The sequence below is a fragment of the Homalodisca vitripennis genome, unplaced genomic scaffold (assembly GCF_021130785.1).
Source record: "Homalodisca vitripennis isolate AUS2020 unplaced genomic scaffold, UT_GWSS_2.1 ScUCBcl_1170;HRSCAF=4456, whole genome shotgun sequence".
NCBI classification, from domain to species: Eukaryota; Metazoa; Arthropoda; class Insecta; order Hemiptera; family Cicadellidae; genus Homalodisca; species Homalodisca vitripennis.
Window position 1 is genome coordinate 217,866 of NW_025777359.1, and position 17,652 is coordinate 235,517.

The following is a 17,652-nucleotide window of genomic DNA, read 5'->3' on the forward strand; positions in this document are numbered from 1 at the left end:
AAAAATGAAAAATTACACTTGATTGTTACTGGAAAGAAGACTATAAAAGATAAAGAAATTATAACAATTAACTTTGTAGAATAAAGTCTTAACTCTAAAACTTGCAGTCCCTCCCCACGTCATAGTACTGTTTTGATAACCATAGTTGGTGTCTTTCTTCATAGGAATCACATGGAATATTATCTACAGTAATACCTTTTGTTTCACACAAAATGTGGCTATATTCTATAAGAAAAATTCTATAATGCTCTTTAATGAATTGTGTTGATAAATCTTGATACTCACAAAAATTCCTAAGAAATTCATCAATTAAGTCTTGATTATCTTGAAAGAACGTATAATATGGGAAAAATGTCATAAAAAAACGATGAAAACTCTCTGTTTGTTTATTTTTTACTTTCTTTTCAATATCTTTCGTAATTATATTAAATATGTAATCCCTTACTTTTTTAGTATTTTGCCGATAGTAAAACACTCCATTAGACGTTTTTTCTGCAAAAGACTTTACAAGTTCTTTGAATTCTGTATCATTTAAGGAAAGTATCAACTGTTCTTTAAAATGTTTTGGTAATTCGTTGAACTCGTTAAAATTGTCTTTCTTTGTAAGTTTTTGAAATGCTAGAAACTGAAGAGAGCTTGGTGAGTTCATGTTGTTTATTTAGTAGAAAAGTTTTTTATTAAAGTATGTTTTTAGTAAAAATGTTTTTATTTTATTAAGATTTTTCCTTTATTCGTAGCAGATTTGACAACATTTTACAAAGCACAGCTTAAGAAAGTAGAAGCTCAGATTTGGTTAATTTTTCATTCCACAGAGTAATGTACCGATCGCTTTTGGAGACGAACGACTGCAGATTCGGTTAATTTTTCATTGAGATTTGCTGTGTTATTTCTCAGCTTCCTTTATGGTACATTGAACAGTATTTTACATTGCTTTTCGGTCGGCTCCGAAAGTGCGCCAGGAACCCCATATTACTATCTACTTATATATATATATATATCTTTTTTCATGTTTTATTTAATGCATCAACTAATGCTGAGTAATCAATTGTATCAAAAGCCTTAGACAAATCGATAAAAAGTACTAGCATATGACGACGTGTATCTAATATAAAGTTAGTAAAACTCGTAAATTCTTTTAAAGCATGATCTGCGCTTTTCCTCCATGAAAAACAAATTGGTGATCGTTTATTTTGCTTTTTTTCGGTGAGGCATTTATATAAGTATTATACTTTATTTTATTTTAATTTATATAAGCCACGAATTCTTTATTACTTTTTCAAGTGCTAGGAGTATTACTATTGGCCGGTAATTCTGTATTTGAGTCTTTTCTTTGCCTTTGTATATAGGTCTTACATATTTATAACTATGCTGTGTATAATCCAGGCCTCGTGTCCCATAACACTTAGATTCAAAGTTTTAAGTCCAATGATCAATTCGTCCCTTAGATAGACATAGAGATATAGAAATATATAAAAGAGGAAGATATTGTGTGGATATACTGACAAGAAAATGGGAAAGAGGCGTTATTACCACCTCCTGATCGATAAGCTACAATAATGCTGAGCTAATAATGACTCCGTTCATATTATCGAACGTCTGCTGAACATCAATGAAACCAAAAATAAATAACTGAATCTTGTATAAATACATTTGATTTAATTAGTCAAGATAAAATATTAATAATCTTGTCTAGTCATCACGGAATACGTAGGTACAGGTGAAAGTACAATTTACATTTCAATTATGTTTGATTGGGTATAATTTTTTTCCATGAAAGATATTAAAAAATACTATTGTTTGGAAAAAATTAAATTACACATGGCTTTATATTTTAAAGTATAGTAGTACATTTTCACATCGTTCCTAGGGCTATGTGAGGAATACAATCCCGATATAACATCGTCCTTAAAGACGTGGATGAAGAAGAGAAACCGCACGTCCACTACAGCTGGACTATCTTAGACGCCGTACTTCATCTTTCCCGTCCGGTAAGTGAGCATGTTATCTTTATTACATTTAGCACTTTTAATTTATAATGACAACAAGATACATTCGTAGTGCCGAATTCAAGTCACTACAAAACTTAATCGATTACGGCTATTTCAATATTTGATACAAATATATACATTAAATTAACCTAATTAAAGCAATGTACAGAATACTCCCTCGAACGTCCTTTTTACATGAACTACATGACTAAATAGTTTATTCATACATTTTGTCTTAAAAATTATATTTCACACTATAATGTGAACGTAAAGGAATGTTTTGAATGCAGTTTGCACCCGACGGATTTAAGATTTCCTCGGGCAACGGCGACGGAAGATTTTGTGGAGGTCTTTATGTATGAAAGAAAGACTTGCCTTCAGAAAACCGTGGCAGTCACGCTGTAGTTGGCGTGGCAACAAGAGGAGGCCTGTTGTATCCGATGAAACGAAAGGTTAGTTTTTGCACACGTTTATACCTGTTACTAGCAACATTCTTTCCTGCTCGTAGAGGAACCACTCACCCCAGAGTGTTATTCTTTCCCTGCCTTATAAATGAATACCTAATGTTTTACTATTGATAATAATGATCTTTATTCCAAATTTAAGTACAGAACAACAAATTTTAAAACAGTTCGGAACTTGCAGTACCACGTATTTACAAGTACAGGCGTGGCAATGCGATAAAATAATAATAACATTGTAATTGAGTCTAGTCCTTATCTCAATGTTAGATCACTTCCTATTCGATTGTCGATATGAACTACAGGACTCATATATATCCAAGAAGTTTATTTCTCAAAACGGATTTTCTATTTTGAATCTGTAAATACACATACAAGGGGATTCACACCCATAACTATTTCGATTTAATTTTCGTGTAGCTCCAAGGATCATAATTTTCCGAATGATTAATTTATTAAATTTCAAGTAACATTTTTGTTACCATTGTTAACAAATTAATTTGCTTAACACTCATTCTTTATAAGGAAGGAAAATGAAATGTGTCTAATCATTATGTTAAAATGTAACTTTATAATCTAAACGTTTATTTAAAACTAAGCCAATCTAATAAGGGAGGGAAACAATGTATGATCTTTATTCGAAAACCTGATCAAGGACAGGCCCGTCGACCATGCATTGCTCTAACCTGTGTGTGGACAACTGAACCATGTAGACATTGTTATCTGTGATAGTGGTGGATACATGTTCAAGTTTTTAAGCACAGGCAGTCCCAATCCTTGCCAAGGTTGGTTTTTTAATATGTTTTATTCGTGGTTTGTATGATACTATTATGTTCTGGCGAGTTAGTGTTGTTTAGGTATTTTATTTTTAAATTTCCCGCTCGTCTTGAGATATTAAATTGAGGACATACGATTTCCAGTATTAAATAATTACTTCCTAAACAATATAACCTAATTTATTTTATTCTGGAAATATTCTGTGTCCGCAGCTTAGGAACATGGATAAGTTAGCCAACTGATGAAATAAATATTCATGGACAAGTAACAAGTGCTATATCATATAACAAGCAATGTAATTAGTATAGTCGTTGTTTGATCAAAAATACACTCTAAACCTTACGTAAAAAATGTGTTTTTATAAGTTTTGTTCAACATTATTTACCTTCAGTGTTGTAAATCATTGTAAATATTAAATTGTGGCAATCAATAATCAATAAATAACTGAAAATCGGAGAAGAAACTTTCTTACAGCATGGAGTGCCCTAAAAATGTAACATGATAAAGCATTCCAATTCTCTAGTTGCTGCTTAATACGTCTTACTAATTAGGCTATTCAGATGACATGATGAAATTTAGGAAATGCTTTTATTGAAATATATATACCCACTATTCTCATAACATAATCTAATGGCATACATAATAAAATGCATACAGTAATACAAATACATCCAAGCTTATGAATTTTAAGAAGAAATACCCAGCTTCGGATATTTTTTTTTTTAACACACAGTTATCTGGTATATTGATATCAGAACATTTTAAAATTAATGTGACCACTTAAAGTGGTTTAAATGTCTTAATGTAAATTTTGTATGAAACAAGTCACAAGTCAAATCAGACCCTTGTGTTTTTAAGCTTGTGGCTAAAATGGCCTTTTTACGGTTTTAACATAAAGGTATTTCTTTTTTTGGATAAAATGATAAAAACAAAATATTGTTTTATGTTTCTCAGTGTATTATAAGTCTGATGAGCGATCGTTTTTCACCCATAACAACTTCGTAATGATCGATAGTTACCATCTTGTACGCCCTGCTTTTAGCATTAATTCAGTAACGTTTGGACTTATACACTAGTTATGGAGGTGTCTATAGTTGCAAAGCATATTAAAATACAAGTTATATCGACGACCAGGATTCCCATAGTAGAGTAGGTTCACCATGTAACGGTCGGGTGACTAAGGGGTTGAAGGCTTTTGAACTTCGATTCCAAGAAGTCAGGATGGTAATAAAATAGGGAGTCCCTCGTCATTATGCGGTCTCTTGAGTACTGTATCAGCAGATTTTGTGTTTGTGGAAAACCAAAAACACCGGTACCCTCTAACCGCACTTAACAAAACAAAAGGGTACTTAGTGGAAAGTTTTTCCAGGATGTGAAAGGCCAACAATTGCTGTGAATACCTGTCTTATCATAAATAGTATAGTAGAGACAGATATTGGTTCTGGGAATATAATACGGCTTTTAAAGAAATAAATATTTAAAATAAGGCCCGTTTAACATAAAAATATAATTTTAAAATTAAGGGGCACTTCTGAATACTTTCAATCCCAGCCTCTGCAAACCACTGATTTGCTGACTTTATTTTGAAATGTCTATATTAAGACAGTTAAATATAGTTAATTGACTTAAATGCATTCTTGGACTTATCGCAAGTATCCAAAGCTATCCGGTAAAATATTTTAAATAATTCTCTTTTGAGCTGAGAAAAAATAAGTTATAATTAATTCCAAATGCCAAGATTAAATTTAATAGTAAAATATACTTTATGTTATATATACGACTTTCATATACATTTGTGACTTTGCATGAGTAAACAGTTTCGTATACAGTGTAATGTTATCTTGTTATATAAAATATGAGATAAACAGTTTTATATCGACCAAGAGTTTACAGATAGGTCTACCATTTCACTTCGAGACAGGGACACAGAGGTGTATAGGCCTATACAGTTTCCTCATGTACAAAATCTATTACTTATTGCATCTGTTTTATCAAATAAATCAAAACGATGAGGTGAAACAATTTAGAGCCATCTATTTTACTTCCTATCTATTTTAGGATTGTGCAAAAAAATTTCTAATTATTAAATCAGCATTAGAAATCTTTCTGGTTGAGATACAAAACTACTACTTTACAAGATATCTATCTTTGCTTTCTTTTTATAATACAATGAGTTTTTATATCTAAAGTGTAAACTCACAACTAATTAGGCACTGGGGAGAGTTAAAATTATAATCATAAAAAACATGATCTAACTTAATTTGTAGAAAGAAAGAGTTAAGCAAAACGATAATCTTCAATGATTGTATATTACTTTAGCCAATTCAAAATCAAACTATTTAATTAACAAAATTTTGAAATAATTCCCATGAAGTAACTCACACTTGTACTTTAATGTTTTCTCACGAAAGGATAAAAAACATACTCTTCTTTAAAATAGAAAAAGAATATTTAAATAGAATACATTAGTTCTAATGTATATTTATTTTTGCTTTTCCTCTTTTAATGTTTACTGCTAAGTTTACTGATAATACTACAAGCAGATTCTCTCCACGGCTCTTACACAGAAAAATAATAATTTACAGTACAATAATTAAAGTACAAGGTGCAATATCTTGTTTATTGCAGATAGTAGCAGCAGCAGTACTGTAGAGTATAGCAGTTGTGTCATATTGTTGTTATTGTCTAAAACGTTAAATTTAATTGTTGTTATTGTTAAATTTAATACTACTACTGCAAATAAATAATTTGTTCAAAGAAATAAGAACTTTTAGGCTAAGTCGAGAAATGTGTACTTTGTAAATGGTTGTTATTACAACATGCGTTTACTATAAAAAACATTTTTGTTGGTTTTGTAGACTTAAATAATTCCTTTTTTAACTATATACTTTGTTTGTTTAAGTTTTTATAAGTTTTATTTATATAAAAAATTAAAAACAATATTTTACGAATTAGAGAGCATGAACACCTCATTAAACAGCTTTAAAAAATCAATCTTCATTCACTGGATTTATCTTGCAGGTTTGTTACCACAGAAGAAAAGAAGAGACAAGGCACAAAATTGAGCAATAAGACTCTGCTACAACGGCGTAAGGATGGAGGATTTATCGTCCCATATAAAGTGACTGACAACCCTCACCTACTGGCATCAAGTGACTGGGACCGAGTATTGGCTGTGTTTCCTACGGGGCTTACTCGCCATTGGCCTGGTTTGTTTGGCATGCCCTGCGATAGAAATCCTGCGAACCTGTTTTCTAAAAGTAAGACCAATTTAACTTTTGAAAAAGATTTGTTCACTTAGTATATTTTCCACTATGTTACATGAGACTAGCATTCGATTTTAAAGCTGTGTTTACATGGAAGTGAAGTAAATGTTACGTAAATGATCTTTTAAATATATTAAAAATAACCTCTCTACCTTAAACACTGTTTGTATAGATAACTTTTCACTTAGGACTATTTTTGATCATAGGCACGATTATTACAGTAGAGACAAATTATTAATTCAAAATCTTTTGAAGATAAACTAAAAGAAACCTGATGTCATGAAAAATTATTTCTAATTATATGAAAATGATTGTTTTCTATATGTAGCAAATTATCTTTAAAAATATTTCATTTAATGACTCAAGAACTGCTTTAGTTAGGAGGTTTAGTATATTTTGCTCTGTCACATTGAATTATTAACATGTAATATTATTAGTCGCTTGGAAATATCTACGACTTTCTGCAGTTTTAAAGTGATAGATATTTCTTTTTAGACAACAAACATCAGTTTATAGTACACGTAGAGATATTATCACATTAAAAATTTATTAGTAAGTTGCTGTAGATTCTGGCAGATTTCAAGCAAAATTAATAGAAAGTGCAACGAATAAAATTCCTAAGTGTTTATATATTGGTTTAGCTATTCTAATAATGGTTTATAACTAGTAATATATTATTTTGTTATAGTATGCGGTTTTCATCTGAAGTATGAAGAGATGACATCTTATCTAAACAAAAGAAATTTTTGTAGTCAAAATCAGTATGGTTTGAGAACAGGCAGGAATACAGGAGATGCAATTGTCCAGTTTATTTCTATAGTTTCAGAAGGTACTAATAATGGGAAGTGTGTGTCTGGATTGTTTCTGGACATTTGTAGGGCATTTGATAGTGCCGATCATGACATTTTATTAACTATCATACTGAAGAAAGGTATAAGAGGCATAGTTCATAATTGGTTCCAATCATATTTATCTAATAGAAAACAATGTGTAAGAGTAGATTTGATGGTGTTCTGAGTGAAGTAGGTTTTATTAAATGTGGTATCCCCCAGGGACCGGTACTTGGTGCAATTCTGTTTGGCATAAATACTTTGTGTCAAGGAAAATTTCGAGGTACTTTATCATCTTTTTCAGATGATACATCCCTTTGCTATGTAGAAAACACGTGGGAGGAAATAAGACAAGCTATGGTTAAGGACTTGACTGCACTATAATGGTGGTTTTTGGAACATAAAATGCAACTTCGTGTAGAAAAGACAAATTACATCAATTTCAGTCTAAGAGGATCCAATATTTTTCATAATCCCATTAGATACAAGTATATTAACTTTTTAAATGGAAATCCTGAATGTGGTAGCTGTAAAGTTGTGCAGAGAGTTGAATGTGTAAAATATTTAGGACTAAATATAGATTAGAATTTAACCTGGAAGAACCATATAAGTATGTTAAAAATAAGTTAAATAGTGTAATAAGAATATTTTATTTCTTAAGAGCAATGTGTCCAAAAGTATTACTTAGGACAGTTTACTTTTCTCTTGTCCATAACAGGATGGAGTATGCTATGTAGGCTTGGGGAGGGGCATACCAAACAAATATTATGCCTATTTATTTTATGCAAAACGCCTTATAAGATTGATAAGGAATAAGCATAGGTATGAGCACACATTGCCACCTTTTAGAGATTTGAAGATTATGCCTTTGAAAAATCTGTATGTTTTTAAAGTAATGAAGATTTTCTTTTCAAAGAGTGGTAATAGCGTAGAAAATAACAGAGTAGCTACTTTTAGATCTAAACTACGAGAACCAAATATCATTGCTGTCCCTAAGCCAAACACTATATTTTTAACAAAAACCTATAATTTTACTGCTCCCAGAATATTTAATCAAAATACAGATACAATAAAGAATTTACCATCAAATAGATTAATTATCAAACAATTGAAAAAATGGCTATTATGTTTGGAAGACATCGATTTTCTCTTCAATATTCTGCAATAGTAAAGAATAAAAAGTAATTAAATACAAACAAACATATTAATTAGATTTAATATTATTAATTAAAAATGCGCACGTTTTTATATTCTTAGTAGTTTTTGTATGATGAACTAACTGTATTATCTTTGAGCTCTGTTTACATCAATTGGTTATGGTTATATTGCTTATTCCACAAAAAGCTTTGTCATGGCAACATAATATATATATATATATATATATATATATATATATATATATATATATATATGCATTTTTTTGTTTTTTGTAATTGTGATGGACTGTATATTTTGTGTTTGCATATAAATATGTATGTGTTATTTTAACTGAATTTATTGTATATTTAGGAAGAACAATAAATTATTTTTATGTATCTAGACGAGACAGAGGAAAGCTGGGATGTGTCTGCCATTAAGCTATGCGGAACAAAACGTCATTTGGATCGTGCGGCAATAATGGTCTTCTGGGCATTAATAAATGAGTAAGTAACATATCCGAAAGTTTTAACTGGTTTTTAGCAATGTTTTTAACAAAGTGTGAACTGGAAAATATAGATAATTATCAAGACACCGGTGACACAATCAAAAATCCGGAGAGTCGCATATATATAGTGGCGCATATGTCAGTCTCCCAATAAATTAGGATATTTTGTTTCAGTAGGTGGTGATAATGTTATGTTGGCATCAACACATTGTAAGTTCATTGTTGTCTGTTCCGGGGGCTAGTGTATAGTGACATTCTTTGCATCTGTTCTTTGTTTTTGTGTGTTTTTAAAATGTTTACAACCCAACAACTAGTTTCCATCCGTCAGTTGTGGAGGAAGCATAATAAAAGATTAGATATAATAATTGATTATTTAGTGGTAATATGTGTATCGTGATCAGGTATCGTCTAAAAACAACATTGATTGCACATGCGTTTTACAGCATAGACGAGTTTATGGCGCACAATTTTAAGACCTCTCAATTGGTTGACTGACCGGGGAAGTGGTGAAACGAATGCGTTAGAGAGTGAACGCAAAAATTTTATGTATAGAAGGGATTCGATGGTGGAACGAATGGAAAGTTTAGCTCAAAATACTTGACGATTGCTATAACATTGTTTTTTATGTTCTACGCAGTAAATAATTTATTATTATTATTATTGTGTATGCTTCAAACCCGCAAAATCTTGACGTACTCATAAACCTAATCATAAGTGTATTTGAACTTGTTAGTAATGATAAACCTTTATTGCTAAACATTTGTGATTCTCTTCTCAGTCGTTGTATGAAATGTACACACAATTAACGCGGTCATTTCGAACAACTGCTATTTTTCATATAATGAATTTGTTTCCTTTCATAAAAGTTTTTTATTCAATTAACTTATAACGTCTTTAAATTTCTCTTCTGGAGACTTAGTTATAAGTATTCGCCTACCAGCTGCTGGTTCCATTAAAATGAGTGAAAAATTGGCTTCCGATCCAACAGATCCTATTGGTACAGTTATAGCCTAATAACTTTTCATTAGATAAAGATGTAAAACATACAGATTCTTGAAGCTTTCTTTTGATAAAAACACGTTGTATCACACTTGCTGTAACCCTGCACATTGTACTCAGGAATGGAATTTTGTAGTACATTGTCTATAGATATCAAGACTTACTATTCATCCCTTTATCAAATACCTAAAATACCAATAAAATGCAGACTGTAGCTGAGAAGTCTTTTCCAGTGTGATAGTGTGAAAAATTCATAAGAACTCTTACGTTCATCGTTCTGTGTCTTCAGTCCGCTCCCCAAATATTTTCTTTACGTTACTGTTACAGTTATATAAAAAAAATCTATTTATCTAAATGACTGTGAGTAAAGAATTATTGCACAATTCACATCGGTAACAGACACAATAAGCAACGTGTCCACTTCTCTTCTCTTGCATACAATCGTTTTATTTTTTAACATAAAGTAGTTAACAGTATCAACAAATAATGGGTTGCATGTCAAACTGATTTTCTCATTCTGTTTCAGGTACTTGATGAAAAACAAACTTCACCTTCAATTTTGAAACATTCGTCGACGGCCTCTTCTGTCTATATTTCTATTTCTATAACTGATACTTAGATTATTGCAAATAAATTACTTTTCAAAGAATTCCTAATTTGTCTGTCAGTTTATTTCCAAACTTAATTAAGGTAATTTTTCAGTCACTATGCTGTTTACTGATTTATAGTCGTATTTATATTCAAAATTAATACTTAACTTATTTTCATAAATTATTTTAATAATGTAAAAGGTTTCAAAATTTATCAGTTTAATCATTACGATTTAACTTACCTAAACACCTTAAACCAAACCGTTTGTAAGACACCTACAGAATAAAAAGAAAAAATATATATATTTATTTAATATATCTATTATAAAATATAACTTCTTTATGGAATACAATTTAAGACTATACGCACGTTTACATGTTTATTTAAAATAAAAATATTAAAAGTTACTTCTCATAATATTTGAATACATCAATGACTTAAAATTATATTATAGCTGCTTATATTTATTTTATTATTATTATAAGCTACTTAGATAATTCTTTTATCACACATCTCTATAACTCGTCTTATAACTTCCCTTTCCCTACTATGAATTGTCGCCCCACGTTTCCGAACATTTTCCATTTTAAATACAATTAATTAAAAATAACAGTACAAATATTAATAAAACAGCAACAACAATAAAGATTAAAACAACGATAACAAATCAATAATGTCTATTGAATTCGATCAATACTTCAGAAGACGTGATGCAACACTGACAGACTGAAATAATGGGCGCGTCTAAGATGAGTCACACTCTGCAGGAATGCCACAAAACAAATAACTCCATTGCTAGGATAAACAATTCGCAGGGTTGGCTGTGGGGCGAAGCGCCTGAAATTACCGCGCGGCAACACACTAGTACACAGCAGTTCGCCGGCACGGGCCATGTCTCTTCTTTTCTCTCGCCACCAGTATTTCCAAGGGTTCCTTGCTGGATTGATTTGGAAGTAAGAATTCTTGGGGGCTAAGGTCTTTAGCTGAAGATCTGTATGTTACTAGTTTTTCTTTACTTTCCCTCTTTATATTATCGTTCTTGCTGCTTTTAGCAGCTGAGTTCAGTCTTCTGTTGCCTGTTGACTTTTCAACAACAGCGCTTGAAAACCAACCTCCATTGTAAGTATTTCTGTACTCAACGTCTTTTTTGGTGTTGACGCGAACTTTTAATTCCTGAATAGTCCTAACCTTGAAACTACATTTTTGTCTATAGAGTAGAAAGAGAAATTATGTCCAATCTCGAAACATGGCAAGGTCCATATCAACTACTTCATATGGAGTATGCTTTGCTCTTGCAGTTTTGAGGGCTTCATTCCATTGTTCTGGGGTTTCAGCAGGGGTGCTTTGATTGACTAGAGCCATGTCTGTGTCACTCTGCATGTAAGACTGTCCTCGGATGGGGAAGGCGACTTTAACTGATTCAAACTGTTTCATTTCATGCACTGCAAAGTGAAGAAATCTAAAAACCGAATAGTTTTTATTCTGCCCCCCCACACAAGTCACAAAAAATATGGAGGCTTTGCACATTAGTGCTTAGTTTTTTTCAGTATGAAACGATGTAGTATAGATATAACTGCATCAGCACCCTTCTTACCAACCGATTCGTTGTATGTATAATAGACAACTCTGTTGTCTGACAAGATGTGCACATTGAAAGAGTAGTAGAAGAGTTGCCGTTTGTAGTAAATATAATTTGTAGTTGGGTTTTAAATTTGCAGGCTTTTACCAAAGTCCATGCAAATAGCTTCGAAACTGTCTAGTTGTCTAACTTTTCTCTTGGCTGTCCTTTTGCGTTTGTAAAATAAACTAGCTTTTGTTTTGTGCAACTTGATGTTGTTTTCAGCTTGTCGAAGTTTTTCTAAGAGTTTGAATTTTTCTTCCTCACTTTTGGAATTTTTAATGTTCATTTCGAAGCATCTTAATTGAGCTAAGTGTGTATCACATGTAGTGCATGTATCAGATCTAGGATATCCGAAAGCTAAATTAAAACTATCGTTGAAAACGTGCCTATAAGATTTATACGACACTTCTACGGACGGATTGGCAGTTTTGAACAGTTTGTACATTTTCTTAATGTTTAGAGTTTCTGATAAATATATTTTATCAGTTTTTTTTTTTTTCAAGAATAGTGACTTTTACGCCCTTTGAAAGATCCAAAGTGTTCTTTGATTTTGTTTAATACTTCATCTTTCAACTTTCTAGGCCTATTGTCATGCTTGCCTCTACGGTCCTTTTGGGGAAATCCCTGACATTTTCAACAAGCGTTGAATAAACACAAGTTTCTTTTTTCCAATCCCAAACATACTCAAGAAAGCCTTGTAACAGACTGGTACTTCAACTGCTAAATTATCTCTAACAACACGTACCTTGTAGGTATATGAAGCACATGAACCTTAGCTTCATCTTTATTGGGGTTACGTGATCTCCGTCTAGAAACTGGCACTACACTTATTAGACCTGCTAGAAATGAATTTTGTTCAACACTCCGAAGTTGGTTAAACTTTGAAATGTTCAGAAGTCTTTCTTCAGCAGAACTCCGAGATTCGTTACTTAAAAGAAATGTATAGTGAGCACTAATAAAGATAATTTTTAAAACTAAGAAGGAGACAGACGGAAGTTTCGGTATTAACTTACACGCGAGGTTTGTACAAAACGAATTCCTCGCATAACATAGTTATGGTGGAAAGGATTGTAACAGTGTAAATATTATCAGTTAAATTTTTCTCTTAATGCAGCGTCTGGAATCAGACAATGTTATAGACTTGCTTCCTTAAATCTGGAGTCATGTTTGTCTAAAGAGATACAAAACAATCGCCAGCGAAGAAGCTCAAAACGAACTCCTTATATTGTTTTGACATCAGAGACACTAAACTACAAAATATAAAAATATGGTAGTACGTAAAGAAGCATTCTCAATGTCTCTTAATGTGCTCATTGACACAGTACCATGGTACTATTTTACTAGTAGAACCTCACGTAATATTTTATTAAAGAGACAATGATTAATTATTTATGTCAACATAAGCTGACTATTGATGGTATACCATTACTGACTCGTTATTTTGTTATACATCTTAGATTTCTTACATAATAGAATTAATTATTAGTACAGTATCCCAAAACTAATATTTGCTACGTATTATTAATTTCGATAGAATAATTTGTATTTTTTTAAGAATTTACGGCAACACTGTTCACTATATATCCTTGATATTCGCTGTATGCATGGTAGTTTATTATAAATAGATTTTTTGGTACGTTTATATTCAGCTAAATACATCTAAACTTTGGTAATATGAAGATTTAGGCAATCCGGGATTTCCTTTTAATCACTTTGAATATCAACAATCCACTGTAAAGAGAGAATTGCCTATGTCTACATCTCAAAATGTATAACAGTAGGTCTATGTTTTAGATTTTATGAACTAAAAACAATGTGATTACTTTGGATGGGACTTCATATAAAAAGTAGTTACTTATTTGTAGCTTTGTAACATACCATGTAACAAGTCTTTGCAACCTGTATTTTTCTGTGGCTCATGTTTTAGTTTTCAGCAACACACAAATTTAGTGACTCCAGCTTACAAATAAGTCATAAAGAAATGTTATGTGATAAACTGTTTATATTAACAAATAACAACCATAGGTAATTCTAAATACGATTACATGGATATTTAAAATCGTCGGTAGAGATGTTTGGTTTATATTGACTGATAAATTTAATTCGTTCTTCTACGATACATTTTTTAACCCTAGAAGCTAGTCAAATTTCTTTACTTGCACATTTACCTAACTACATATTCTCTTTTATACAAGGCAGACTATTTAAAGAGTAGACTATAAATTTTACCAAGCAAAAATATAAGGTAAATGTATAGGTTTTGGATACACATAACACCACATTTTCTACTTTTAAATATTTAAAGGGCTCTAATATAATATTCCATTCAGTTGCTGTTACATGGACATAGGGATTAAAGTTAACAAAAGTATTCGGGAAATCACGAGATTATATTTTTTACCTGTAAACATCAGAAGAATTACTTTGTTCTAATCCAGGGAAATACATAAACAATATTTTAACATTACCTGTTTTCATTAACCTAACTCTGAGTAAGATGGCAACAGCGGGCTAAACTCACCTTTGACCCTGGGAAGTTTCCAATATTAAAAGTAGGCTACAATAATTCTTACCTACAATACCATAAATACATCCGCAGTTTATTGTCGATGTGTCAGCATCTCATTATTACTATTATAAGAAATGTTACAAATGGCGGAAACAGTGGCGTAGCGAAGGGGGGGGTCCATGGGGTCCGGACACCCCCCTAAATTTTAAGACATTAAAAAATGAAGAATGGTGCAGGAGAAAAAAGGAGAGTTATCATTACTCTTGTCTACAAACATTAAATTGATTGATTTAGTTGATTAAAGTGACCGTTGTTAAAAATATAATTGTCCTGTCGTTTAAATCATAAAGTATCAAACGATACTTTTGGGCTCGGCCTTTCGGATAGTGTAGTGTAATCACGTTATTTCTATAGGGCGGGGTCACATGACGTCACAAAGTAACCTGAACTGTAACACGGCGAACAGTTTAAATTAGCGACCACTTCGTTCAAATTCGTCTTGGGGACGTAAAATTAGAATTAAGTTACGACGTTGATTTTAGGTGTCATTAAACAGTGGAGGTGTGTATGATTATCGAAAAAAAAAACACTTTTGGTCGGAAAATAGGCTACAGTTGAAAAACTCTACTGATTAGAATTTCAACTAATTTGGACTTCAGTTATTGAGGTAAACGTGGTATTTTTGATTGAGCAAGGGCGACGATTTTTTTAAGTCATTAAACAGTACTCGACTAACTATATAATATCTAGAAAAAAATCACTTACGGTCGGTAAATACCGAAGAAAAACTCTCTACAGATTCAAGTTTTGACGATTTTGGACTTCACCGGTTGAGTGGTTGAACAACTTCTTATCAGTAGAGTTTTTCCTGTGTATTATCTGACCGGAAGTGATTTTTTCAATATTTCTTCGATAATTATATAGTTATTAGTCGGCGTTCAATTGATACCTAAAATAAATGTTCTAACATAATTCTAAGTACCACTTTTATCTCAACGACTCAACCAGTGAAATCCAAAATCGTCAACACGAATCCGTAGAGAGCTTTTCCTCGGTATTTTTCGTCCGGAAGTGATTTTATTGTTTTGTTTCTCAATAATTATATATGTATTAGTCGGCGTTCAAAATTGATACAATAAATCAATGTTCTATCATAATTCTAAGTACCACTTTTATCTCAACCACTAAACCAGTGAAATCCAAAATCGTCAAAACTTGAATCTATAGAGAGCTTTTCTTCGGTATTTACCGACCGGAAGTGATTTAATTGTTTTGTTTCTCGATAATTATATATCTATTAGTCTGCGTTGAATTAATACCTAAAATCAACGTCCTATCATAAATCTAAGTACCACTATTACCTCAAAATCACAACCAGTGAAATCCAAAATCGTCAAAACTTGAATCTGTAGAGAGCTTTTCTTCGGTATTTACCGTCCGGAAGTGATTTTATTGTTTTGTTTCTCGATAATTATATATGTATTAGTCGGCGTTGAATTAATACCTAAAATCAACGCCCTAACATAATTTCTAAGTACCACTTTTACCTCAAAATCACTCAACCAGTGAAATCTAAAATCGTCAAAACTTGAATCTGTAGAGAGCTTTTCTTTGGTATTTACCGCCCGGAAGTGATTTTTTTTTTCTCGATAATTATATAGGTACAATGTACAATTTAATTATAACAAAAATCGTTGTCCTAACTCAACCGAAAACACCACGTTTACCTCAATCACTGAAGTCCAAATTAGTTGAAGTTCTAATCAGTAAACTTTTTCAAGTGTATTTTCCGACCAAAAGTGATTTTTTATATTTTTTTCGATAATTTTATACACGTCTACAGTTTAATGACACCTAAAATCAACGTCGTAACTTAATTCTAAGCGGTCATTTTACGTCAAAACTTGAATCTGTAGAGAGTTTTTCTTCGGTATTTACCGACCGGAAGTGATTGTTTTTCTCGATAATTATATAATTAGTCGAGTACAGTTTAATGATTAAAAAATCGTCGCCCTAACTCAATCAAAAATACCAGGTTTACTTCAATAACTGAAGTCCGAAGTAGTTGAGGATTTTCTTCCCTTGTAGACTCATTTCCTAAGCCAATTTAAATTTATATGTATTGAGTTTTACATGTAAAACTTTAATTCGTTATAAGATAATATAATTTTTATAATAAATGAGTATCCAATTCGCTACACAATTTAACTTCATCATATGTTTAGTGACTAATTTTACAATTACATATTGTAGATTTGTTGCCACATTTTATTTTAATAATCTCGCGAAGTGTTATTATATTTTAAAAACTGCACGCGTGTAAATATTTGGAAATAAACTATGATTAAATTCAATATAATTTCAAGACAAATCCTCACTGAATTTGTACTGATTGTTTGCATTGCATAAGGTATAAGTAACATGTATCACATATAACATGTTTATGCCGTACGCATTAACTCCCCCCCTAGCCAAGTAATCTTCTAAAATTATAAAGCCTACACAGCATTCTATCCGACGTCATTAGTGTTGTGAGCCGTGTGACTAAAGCACCGGACACTCGGATGTGTTCTGCTGCTATTAACACATTCCCAACAGATAAGATCCCTTCTTACTCAATTCCATATTTCTCCATACCAACCGTAGTATATCATTTATTGTGCGTAAAAAACAATGTAACTTTTATTTCATTACAGTTTTATTTTTGTGCTGTAGAGCTTATGAAAATTATTGTTGTTTTGATATTACTTTTATTGGTTATATATAAAATCAATTAAATTATTACATAAATTACTAATTCTAAATTATTGTTGAAGTTTGTATTTACTAATTAACTTGTATTTCTTATCACAATATTAAAGTAATTCGCAATTAACTATTTTCGTGTTTTATATAATAAATTAATGTACAAATGGTAACTTCAACACATGGTATCTGAAAATGTGTGTTATAAAAAAATTGTACT